Here is a 10,943-nt window from a genome sequence, read left to right on the forward strand (position 1 = left end):
GCGGCCAGGACGCCTTCCTCTCGGGCTGGTGGGCGCGGGGGATGCGGGCCGAGCAGCTAAGGGTCTGCCTGGGACCTACTGACCAGGGAAGCGGAGTTCCCGAGAAGCCTCAACTCCCAGCCACGGCGGGTTTGCTGTGCTAAAGTCCTCCCGTTCGGGAAAGACTGGCCCCTGGGCGTGTCGATGGAGTTACCTGCATTGAGGCCCCTGTGATCTGAAATCGTCCTTAACCCTCTGAGCCCATGGGACTGAGTGGGCCAAGCCACTCTAGTTTTTTTAAATTTTATTTATTTATGACAGAGAGAGGGGCACAGTCAGAGGCAGAGGCAGGCCCCTTGCAGGGAGCCTGACGTGGGACTCGATCCCGGGTCTCCAGGATCAGGCCCTGGGCTGATGGCGCGCCAAACCACTGAGCCACCCGGGCTGCCCTCCCACTCTATTAAAAACTAAAATCGGGACGCCTGGGTGGCTCAGTAGTTGGGCATCTATCTGCCTTCTGTTCAAGGCTTGATCCTGGGGTCCTGGGATCAAGTCCTGCATAGCGCTCCTGGCACGGAGCCTGCTTCTCCCTCTGCCTAGGTCTCTGCCTCTTTCTCTGTCTCTCTCAAGAATAAATAAAATCTTAAAAACAAAACGAGCAAAGCTAAAATCTTTAGGGCACTTGGGTTGCTCTGTTGGTTAAGCATTGCACTTGATCTTGGCTTAGTTCTTGAATTTGGGGGGTGAGTTCTGTCCCCATACTGGGCATGAGGCCTACCTAAAAAGAAAACAACCAAAGCACAAAACCAAAAACAAAACAAAAAAACCATCCCCCTAAGAAACAAAAACCCCATCAAAGTCTTTTATTTGAATACTTGCAGAGCTATCCTTCACTAAGACAGGATTTGCTCTTCTTGCCCTCTTCTCCGGTTTCTCCCCTTGTGTGTAACTGGGGCTATGTTCCAGCATAACAGAGCAGGAGATGCGCTCAGGCTGAGAAGGCAGATGAAGGTACTACACCCTAAGGAGGCTGAACGACCTAACCAGCAAGTACCAGCTTGGGGACTGTGTTTGGGACTGGAGTATAGGTGCTTGATAAAGGAGAGGGGGATTCAGATTGGGTAGGGTGAATTTACTGCTTTGGGAGTATTCTTCTGAGATACAAGGTTTGACATTCTGTCAGGGACCGCAGGAGTTTGTGTGAACTTGCTACAAGGATGGCTTCTAGAAGCATGAAAGGAAGCTACGGCCGTGCTCAGTGAGGTTGAAATTGCTGGACCCCTGACAGATGGCAGCTGAAGGCTAAACCGCTCAGGGATTGTGAAGCTGGGATACATATGATGACTTTCTAAGGTAAGAAAACCCAAGCAAATGGATATATTCCACAGGAAGCACCGACAAACACATCATTTACCAAGGCTCTAGGAATATGCTGATGAGAGGGACAGCAGCGTCGTTAAACAGTTCAGTGGTGGGGTACGTGCATAGGCCAGTGCTGACAAACAGTAAGAGTGGCTGTCATAGAAACGGATGACAGGACCCTGCAGCACTTGAGGTCAGGCGGTGGCATTGAACCATCAGAGGCCAGGTTTACACCATTTACTGTGAGCCATGAGGTTGGAGTGGCAGCCAAGGCACCAACCCACAAAGGGTTCCAGAAATGGTTTGAAGAGCCCAGTGTTTTTCGTACAAAATGGAAGGTCAGCCACCAGGAGTAGTACTCTTATTATCAAAAGAAATCAAGGCTGGATGATGGGAGGCTGAAGACGGCTCAATACAAAGGCATGATCCCTTGCCAAGTTCTAGTCAGTGTTCAGGCCTGGGACTGTCTAGTCTTTGAAGAGGAGGCCAGGTCCCCAGAACAAAGGACCATGTATGTATGGCAAGGGGATAAATATTCTTCCAGGAATTTTCGTACAGTTATTCAGCATATCTTTTACCTGTAGCTGTGCAATAAGTTACCCCAAAACTTAGTAGCATAATTGACTATTTTTGTTATCTCACGTGGTTTCTGTGGGTCAAAAATCTAGTTAAAGCTTAGCCAGATAGTGCTGGCTCATGGTGTCTCTGAGAATGCACACAAGATGTGGGTTGGGGCTGTAGTCATTTGAAGGTTGAGCTGAGCCTGGGATGTCCACTTCCAAGGCAGCTTACTCACATGCACAAGCAGGGGGAGCAGCAGGCTCCCTGCTGAACAGAGAGCCTGATGTGGGGCTTGACCCCAAGACCCTGGGATCATGACTTGGGCCACCCCGGTGCCCGGCCAGTAAGTTTTTGACCAGAGGCCTCAATTCCTTGCCTCATGGATGTTTCCATAAGGCTACTTGGGTGTTTCCATGACGTGAAAGCAAGTGATCCAGGGGAAGCAAAGCGGAAGTCACAATGCCTTTTATGACCTAACGTTGGAAGTCACACATTGTAATTGTCACAGATTGTCACAGGTCTGCCTTACTCAGTGAGGCAGGGGACTTCACAAGGGAATGACTGAATACCAGGAGGCTAGAATCATTGTGGCCATTTGGGAGGCTGCCTACCACATTTGGGTAAATGTAAATAAACAAGGGGGATTGGACTCTAGGAGTAATTTGAGGAGTGGACTGGGGAAGGGGGAATATACCAAGAATTTTAATATTGTTGGATGTAGGGTCAGAGTTAACATTAGTTTCTGGATGTACAAAACATAATCGTGGCTCACTGTTAGGATGGGGCCTATGGGGAGCCAAATAAATAGAATCCCAGGTCAGGATCCAGCTCACAATGGTAACCGTGTGACATTACTCAGTTTGCAGATGTGTAATGGAATAGAATGTTTGAAAATCCATGCAGAACACACATTGCGTCTTTCATTTGTAGGATCAGAACTATCATGATTGTGGAGGCCAAGTGGAGGCCTCTGTACCTGTTTCCATCCCTGGTCAAAATAGTAAGTATAAAACAATATCACAATCTAGGAGGAATGACGGATATTTTTATTACTCTTTTGTTGTTTTGTTTTGTTTGGTGTTTTTTTTATTCCTTTGTTTTTAAAAAAGATTTTATTTATTCACATGAGACAGAGAGAGAGAGGTAGAGACATAGGCAGAGGGAGGAGAAGCAGGCTCCATGCAGGGAGTCCAATGTGGGACTGGATCCTGGGACCCCAGGATCACTCCCTGACCCTAAGACAAATGCTCAACTACTGAGCCACCCAGGCATCCCTAATTTTATTCCTCTTAAGGATATAAAGGATTCAAGTGATGGTCCTTGTCACATTTCCATTTAATTCACCTGTCTACCCCTGCAGAAACCAGATTCATCCTGGAGGTTGGCCGAAATTTCCATAAATTCACCCAGATAGTAGCCCTAACTGAGGCTGCTATGCCAGATGTAGTCTCTTCGCTCAAGCCAGATTCATGACTTCTCAGGTACATGGTATACAAACATTAGTTGGCAAATGTGTTTCTTTCTATCCCTATCAGATACCGTTTGGATTCACATGGAGCAGACAACAGTATGCATTTCCCATTGCTCCAGGGTTGTACCTTTCCAGTCTGTCATAGTTCACGTACCACCTGGGTATCTGAAGAACATTGTGCCGATTTGCTCCTCTGATAGCTTGTCAATGGAGTTAGATTACAGGAAATGTCTGGCACATTGGAAGCCTTGGTAAGAAACGTGCATTCCATTGTTGGAGAAGATGCCTGTGAAGATTCAATTATCTGCCACATGAGAACAATTTTGAGTGCCCCAACAGTTGGGGACATGCTGGGTCCTATCATCCAAAGTAAAACATGAGTTTTACCACTTGAATCTCCTGCAGAGAAGGAAGCACAATGCCTGAGAGGACTTTTCAGGTTTTGGAGACAACATATTCCACATCTCAGAACACTTCTCTGCCTTGTATACCAGGTGACACAAAAGACTGCCACTTAAAAAAAAAAGGTTTTATTTGTTAAAGAAGGAGAGCACAGGGCAGGAGCAGAGGGAGAGGGAGAAGCAGGTTCCCTGCTGAGCACGGATCCCAACACAGGGCACGATCCCAGGACATTGAGATCACAACCTGAGCCAAAGTTCCCAACGCAGGGCTCCATTCTAGGACGTTGAGATCACGACCTGACCAAAGTCAGACTCTTAACTGACTGAACCCAAAAAGACTTCGACTTTTGAGTGTATCCCAGGATAGGAAAGTTCTCTGCAGAGCAGCAGAGTCTAAGCTGCAGTTGAAAGCAGCCTTGTTACTTGGGCATAAGACTGAGCAGATCTCAGAAGATTGGGTGTATCATGGGTAGGGAACGATACCTTCCAGGAGTCTGGAGCAAACCCATGCTGTCCACAGAGGTGGCTCGGATATGTTTCATAAAGCCGTTCCTGTAATGCTGCTGGGCCCTGGTGGAAGACCGTTGGACATGACATGACCGCATGCCCAGAACTGCATCTTGTGAGGTAAGTTCTGTCAAACCCACCAAGTGATAACGTTGGTTAGGTTCCACAACTATCCACTGGTGAGCGGAGGAGTCCCACAGAGTTAGAAGCCACGGCTGCCACCTGAAGACTTTATCCTCTTTGTGTCTAGCACCGAGTTGGCAAGCAAAGGAGCCCCCATTCTTGGTTGGAGTGAATGACCCAGGTTAGGAAAGGATAGGGCTGCTTTTAAACCGGGACATAGAAGGACGCCTGGGTGGCTCAGCAGTTAAGCATCTGCCTTCAGCTCATGGCGTGATCCTGCACTTCTTGGATCAAGTCCCACATCGGGCTCCCCGAGGGAAATCTTCTCCCTCTGCCTCTGTCTCTGCTTCTCTTTCTGTGTCTCTCATGAATAAATAAATAAAATCGGAAAAAAAAAATTAAAACCAGGGCATAAAGAGCAATAAGTTTGACTCCCAGGAGATTCATCCAGGACCCTCTTGGTATTCCCTTGCCCCGTTGTGACAGTAAAAAGACAAGTGCCACAACCCTTGCCAAAAGAGGCCTGGTGAGCTGGGGCTCAGAAATTTTAGAGATGAAGGTGTGAGGAAGGCCACCTGGCAACTTAGCGAGGAGGACAGCAGAGTTTGTAGGGACCTTGAGGGGAATCTGCAACAAATAATGCAGGGAGGACAAGATGAGTATCCATCATAGCCCAAGACCAGCTGCAGTGGCCAAGGCCATCATTTACTCACTGGTCTTCCTCTTCTGAGTCTTCCCCAGGATTAGAGGCCACTGGAATCTCAGGGGAGACCCTTCCCACATAGGTGAAGTGCATTCAGGCGGTGCACGTGGTCAGTTGGCCAGCAATAGATCCTGGATTTTGTGGAGGAGAAGAGGAGTGACCCATTGTTGGCTGCACTCAGAAGCCAGAGGCCTCATCTCCTCCTACCTGCTGGGCAGAGGCCCGAGGCCTTGGGCTGAGAATCTCCACAAAGGGAGAAAGCAGAAGTCAGTGTGACAAGTAGACTGTGCTTAAACAGCCACCTCAACTACAGAGGGAGGTTGATGAGGATCGTTCAGGCGCAGATGCGCAGCGGGGAGATGCTTAGTGGCTTCAGGTGGGAGCAGCTGTAGGTGGGAATGGCTCCTCCTCAGAAAGGCATTTGGGAGGAAGGCCGACAGGCTGAGGGGGAGGGCAATGGAGGTCGCCTCAGAGTGTGGGAGTTCTCACTGCCGACCTTTGGAGAACCTCTTTTCTGTGTCCTCTGCAGCCATCAGTAGGATATACATCCCTCATGAGGAGTCAAGTAGTTGGACTGACTTTTTTGCTGAGTGAGAGGGGCATGAGGGAGGGGCAAGGGCAGAGACACCCCTCTGGGTTCCAGGCATGTGGCTCTTCTTGGGCTGTTCCTTCAGAGAAATGGGACATTTCAGAAGCACAGGGGAGGGTTCACACACAGCCACTTCTGCAGCAAGGGCCCTCCTGCTTCCGAGGAGCTCTGCCATCAGAACAGTTGGTGGTTGTGACAGGGGCCTGGTGTGCCCTCCTGTCCTGCCTGCTCCATAAGCTGCCTCCCGGGCCTCAGCTCTGAGCAGGTGCCCCTTCCTGCTCATACATAAGTGGAGCATGCTCAGTTGGGTCATAGTCCAGTGTTTTGGTGGTTCTAAATGCTCATGTACCAAACCTGCCCCAGCGCATTCCCCTTGTGCCCCACAGAAGAGCAGCCTGCCATGGGATGTGAGGGCTGAGCACTGCTCCAGGGAGCAGCAGAGCAGTCAGGGTGGGAAGTAGAGGAAGGTCGGGCCCGGGTGTGGATTGCTGGCCGTGCTGGTGGTGGAGGTAAACGCATGTGGTTGTAGATCCTCCTCGAGTACCACAGTGCTGGCGGGTGGCTCTGGCCCTCGCCTGGGGCCCTGCCTGCGGCTGTTGCTCCTGAGGCCTCGTGGGTTCTGCAATTGATTTCTGATTTCACCACCTGTATAGGCTTAGGTGTTGGCTTCTGTAGTCTGCACACTAGTTTCCCAATCCACCTTTTTCAGATTCTAAAAGTTGGCTTTTCTTGAAGAGTGGGGCTAATTCATTCTCCTTGACTTTCTGGTCTTAGCTATTCCTTTACTTCATTTAGGGTTTCAGGAGGCAGCTGAGAGCACTCAGGCTCAGTTGTCCATGTGTCATCAGAAGTTCACTGAGAGATTCTCAAATGTGTCAGTCTGCTCTTGTTCCTAGAAGAAATGCTTTGTGATTCTGTTCAAAGAACACCAATTAGTTCTTCTTAGTAATGTTTTAGTAACGACCTTTGTATCTACTTATACTTGAGATGGTACATTTTAAAGAAGATTTATTTACTTGAGATAGGACAAGCGGGGAAAGAAGGGCAGAGGGAGAAGCAGACTCCTCGCTGAGTGCAGGGAGCCCCATTTGGGGCTCAATCCCAAGACCCTGGGATCATGACCTGAGCTGAAGGCAGCCGCAGAGCTGAACCACCCAGGCACCCCACGATGGTGCTTTAATGTTCCCTTCTCTTGTCTTTTTCTGACATTTTATGTCAAAAATTCACTAGCCCCATAAGAGGGGTTTTTTATGTCGTCTTGATTTTTTAAAAATAATTTTCTAGTCTCTGAATTGCTCTGAGCTTGGTAGAATGTGAATAGGAACGTATTCCATAGAGCAGGAAGGAGGACAGATCTGAACTTGTGGAAAGTTGCCGTTACTGTTTTAGAAGCTCTGCTTGCCAGAGAAGGCAAACAAAACCTCAGGACCCGACCTCTTACCACTGGACTGGGGTAAGAGATGGGTTATTCTGTCCGGCTCCTTGAAATCACCTTGGAGATGGTGATGATCTTTGGGAAAGTTCAGGAAATTAGGTTTGGAACAATTTATACTCTCTGAAGTCCAATAAAGAATGGAGATGAAGCCGTAATTGTTTTCCTTCACTTAGCTGGTATTAAGGGACACTGGGTGAACCTAGCAGAGAAAGAGCTGAAGATTTAGGACTAGAAGTTGTAGGATGGCAGGAGAGGTGGAGGACCGCCTAGGGTCTCACTTCCTGCTAAGATGGGTGGTTGAGGCTGAGTGTCCTGTGCCAACAGGAGGAGGCTGAGCACTGTGAAAATCTACTTAGGCTTTTCCCTTAACCTTGTGCCAGGTTGGTGGAGATGAGTGGACAAGACCCTCTCAATCTCTTGGATCTTGCAGCACAGAGCCTGCGGAATGAGAAGGCCTCAGCTGTACGTGACCTGGAAGAGCTCCCTGTGGGCCTTTTCCCAACTCTGTCCACAGCAGCCTTTGATGGGGGACACACGAAGACTGTGACAGCAATGGTGCAGGCCTGGCCCTTTCCCTGCCTCCGTCTGGGACCGTTAAGAGATCAGTCAAGAACTCAAGACCTCTTGGAAGCCGTCCTGGATGGGCTGGAATTGGTTCCTCCTAACGCAGTTTGGCCCAGGTAACTGGAGAGTTGGGGTGCTGGTAGGGGCACAGTGAATTGCAGAAGTGGGAGCTGGATTCAGGGATGTGGAGTCCAAGCATGTGCTAGCCTCTCCTGGTGGTGCAGCATCTGTCATCATGAGGCCCTGAGGCCATTGTCAGAGTCCCTCCGTGAAGAGAGTCCTGGCATAGTTCAGAGCTGATCATGCTACTGAGGTGGTTAAGAGTGTGGCTGGGTTCCTGGGTGGTATCCCGGCAACATATAATGTGGGGAAGCAAGGAGGGCACCTAGAAGGCGTAGTGGACGGCAGAGGGCAGGGCTGCTGGTTGGCACAGTGGTGGGTCCCCAGGGTCTGCCACTGCTGCTGGTCTCCTGCCGGCCCCGCTCTACAGGCCTGAAATTCCTCATGTCTGCTCTCCTCCTCATTCCCCACAGGAGATCAAAGCTGAAGGTGCTGGATTTTACCCATGACGTTGAGCACTCCAACTGGGAGGAGTGCTCGGAGGCTACTCCTGCACCCTTTGTCATCACTCACATGCTAGAAGAGCCGGAGGCGGACAAGCTGACACCCAGTTACAAAGAACAGCCTTAGCATCACCGAGAACCCGAGGAAATACACAGAGACCTTTTCCTAGGTGGTTTGTTCGGCTTCTTCCACCTGTCTGGGTTCCCCTCGTACATACTCCAGAGAGTCGAGAAGAACCATGGCAGTCTGCGCCTCCACTGTCAGACACTGGTCATTGTCCAAGTGCCATTCCTCAGCCTTGTCGAGATCCTGGGGATGCTGGAGCTGGAGACCATCCGGGAGCTGAGGCTTCATTACAGGAGTACGTTCTGCTCCCGTTCTGACCTAATCCAGTTTTTTTACCCGCGCAAGGGTAAATGAGCAACCTGGGCAACCTCATCATGAACGACATCCCCTGGGATTTCCCTGCAGACTGTTTCTTTTTGCTGAGTCCACTGGGCCGCCTCTAGAAGCTCCATCTCATCTTTGGCTGTCTCTCGGGCCAGCTGCATAAGATGCTGAGTGAGTGTGCGACAAGTCCCTCTGAAGGGCCAGGGGCCAGGATCCCTGGAGTCTTCCCTGAACCCCGCTGCGTCGGAGCAGAGACAAGCCTGGATTTCCAATCCTGTGAGGCCGCAGAGTCACTGAGGACACAGACTGCAACGCTGAGGTCTCGGACCAGCCAGTGGCTGTCGATTGCTATAGAAGAGAAAGATGCAGGTCTGAAATTGGCCTGTCATTCACTCTTTCATTCATTTTCACGCACTCAGTCCGTGCCAAGCAGACAGCTAAGAATGGATATGAAACTCTGACCAAACTCAGGGTCTCGTCTTCCTAGAGCTTATGTAGAGAAAGTGAACCAGGATGGTAGGTTGTCAGGGTGGTGTTTGAGGGAGGGAACTGCCCCCTCACCAATGTCTAAGCTCAGCTGATTTGATGAACTCCTTCCTCTCTTTTGTGTCTCACAGACTTCTCTGTAGCCTGCCCCCCCTACCCCCCCGAATACAGAGCTGTTCTCCTGGGGCCTGGTCTTTGAGTAAATAGAAGCATGGGGAACCATCTTCCCAAATTCTCCAGCCAGTAAAACCTATGCTTTACCATGTGTAGGAGCTATAGCTAAATTTCATTAATTCAGCCACACTTTGTGGAGCATGTGCGATAATTGTGTTGATGGGGCTTATTAGGAAGCTAAGGCTGAGAGGTGCCTGACTCCATAGTCTGCAAACAGAGAGGTCCCATGGCCAGCGGGGATGGGTTTCACTCCACACTCTGTGGTCTTAACCACTACAGAAGCCTGGCTCCCACCATGTGCATCCAGACTCGGGTAGGCATTGTGCCAATTTCTCAGGCCAGATTTCTGGATCTTTCCCAAATGTATCTAGTGGGACACTCGAGTTTCCAAGAAGTGACTGTGTCTGTCTGTCCACAATGGCCTGCAAAACCACTGGAGATGCTGGTGATCAATGGATGCAGGCTCATTGAGAATGACATCACCTACTTGTCCCAGAGCATTCGTGCCACCTGCCTGAAGGAGTTGGTTCTCTGTGGCAATAACCTGTCCCACACGGTTCCTGGGCCCCTCCAGGTTCTGCTGGGGGAGGTGTCTGGCACTCTACAGCACCTGAACTTGTGCAGCTGCCGGCTGAAGGAAGCCCAGCTCCGAACCCTGCTTGCCTGCTCTGTGCTGCTGCTCGAGCCTCCCCTCGCTCGTGTTCTATGACAATGTCATCTCCACATCGGGCATCACGAACGTGCTTCAACAGTTAGGAGGGTTGAAGGAGCTGAAGCGTGTGCAGTCCCCTGTTCCTGCTGAATGTGTTGTATACTTGGATGAATACAGGTGGGGGAAGCTCAACAGAGTGGAACTTGCCCGGGTGCACGCCAAGTTGCAGGAAATGTTGCAACCACCCCAGCGGGCCGACATGGAGTCAACTAATTCTACCTCAGTGGCCTGACAATGAAAACGCACAGCTGACCTGATGGGGAAGAGGAGCAGCATCTGTCCTGGAGCTGTGGTTGTGGATTTCCCGGATGGTGTGGCTTCAAGGAAAACTATCAAAACAAGAAAACACAACCAACGCTCCAGTGGGGACTGCTGTTTCTGGATCCAGCTGGGGCTCAATTCTTCATGAAATCGACAAGCACTGGTCAAACATGGACACTGTGCAAGTGTTCTGATGCTGCGTATAAAAGGACAACTTCGCCTGACACTGGTACTTCTAGTCTGTTTACCCAGTTTCCCTTTCATTATGCTTCAGTATTCCCACTTTGAACAACACGCAGTTGGGTGAGTGAATTCTCAAAACATTAGTTTATAAAGTGAGGTCAATGAAATGTTCATCAAAGGAATAGGTGAACGTGATACGATCAACACGGAGCGTTCATTCAACTATTTATTCAAATATTTGTTGACTTCCTGTTTTGTTCAGAAACTGCTCTCACCGGGAAGACGGTGTAAACATTCGGGGTGTCTGCTCTCCAAGAACTTAGCTTTGAAAGAGGATGGGGCCCACTAAACCAAGTCAGCAGACCCGTAAGAAAGCTGGTTTCAAAGGAGCGCTGTAAGAATGACAGAAGGAATACCAGTCTGATGAGGGCTTATTGGAGTTAGGAGCACTATGAGATGATTGAGAATATGCATCAGT

The 10,943-nt window shown here is 49.9% G+C and overlaps 1 long non-coding RNA gene across 3 annotated transcripts; it reads left to right on the forward strand.

Moving 5' to 3' along the window:
• The first annotated feature begins 1,229 nt into the window (after positions 1–1,229).
• On the forward strand, positions 1,230–7,806 carry LOC144309566 (uncharacterized). Of its 3 annotated transcripts, none has more exons than XR_013375523.1 (4): positions 1,230–1,332; positions 2,833–2,902; positions 3,438–4,401; positions 7,512–7,806. It is a non-coding gene; the product is annotated as an uncharacterized LOC144309566 (long non-coding RNA). The 3 variants fall into 3 exon arrangements; XR_013375522.1 differs by lacking the exon at positions 1,230–1,332 and adding an exon at positions 2,443–2,522 and having other exon boundaries at positions 2,762–2,902; XR_013375524.1 differs by lacking the exon at positions 1,230–1,332 and adding an exon at positions 2,443–2,522.
• The last annotated feature ends 3,137 nt before the right edge of the window (positions 7,807–10,943 follow it).

This window comes from Canis aureus, unplaced genomic scaffold, assembly GCF_053574225.1.
Source record: "Canis aureus isolate CA01 unplaced genomic scaffold, VMU_Caureus_v.1.0 ptg000086l_RagTag, whole genome shotgun sequence".
NCBI classification, from domain to species: Eukaryota; Metazoa; Chordata; class Mammalia; order Carnivora; family Canidae; genus Canis; species Canis aureus.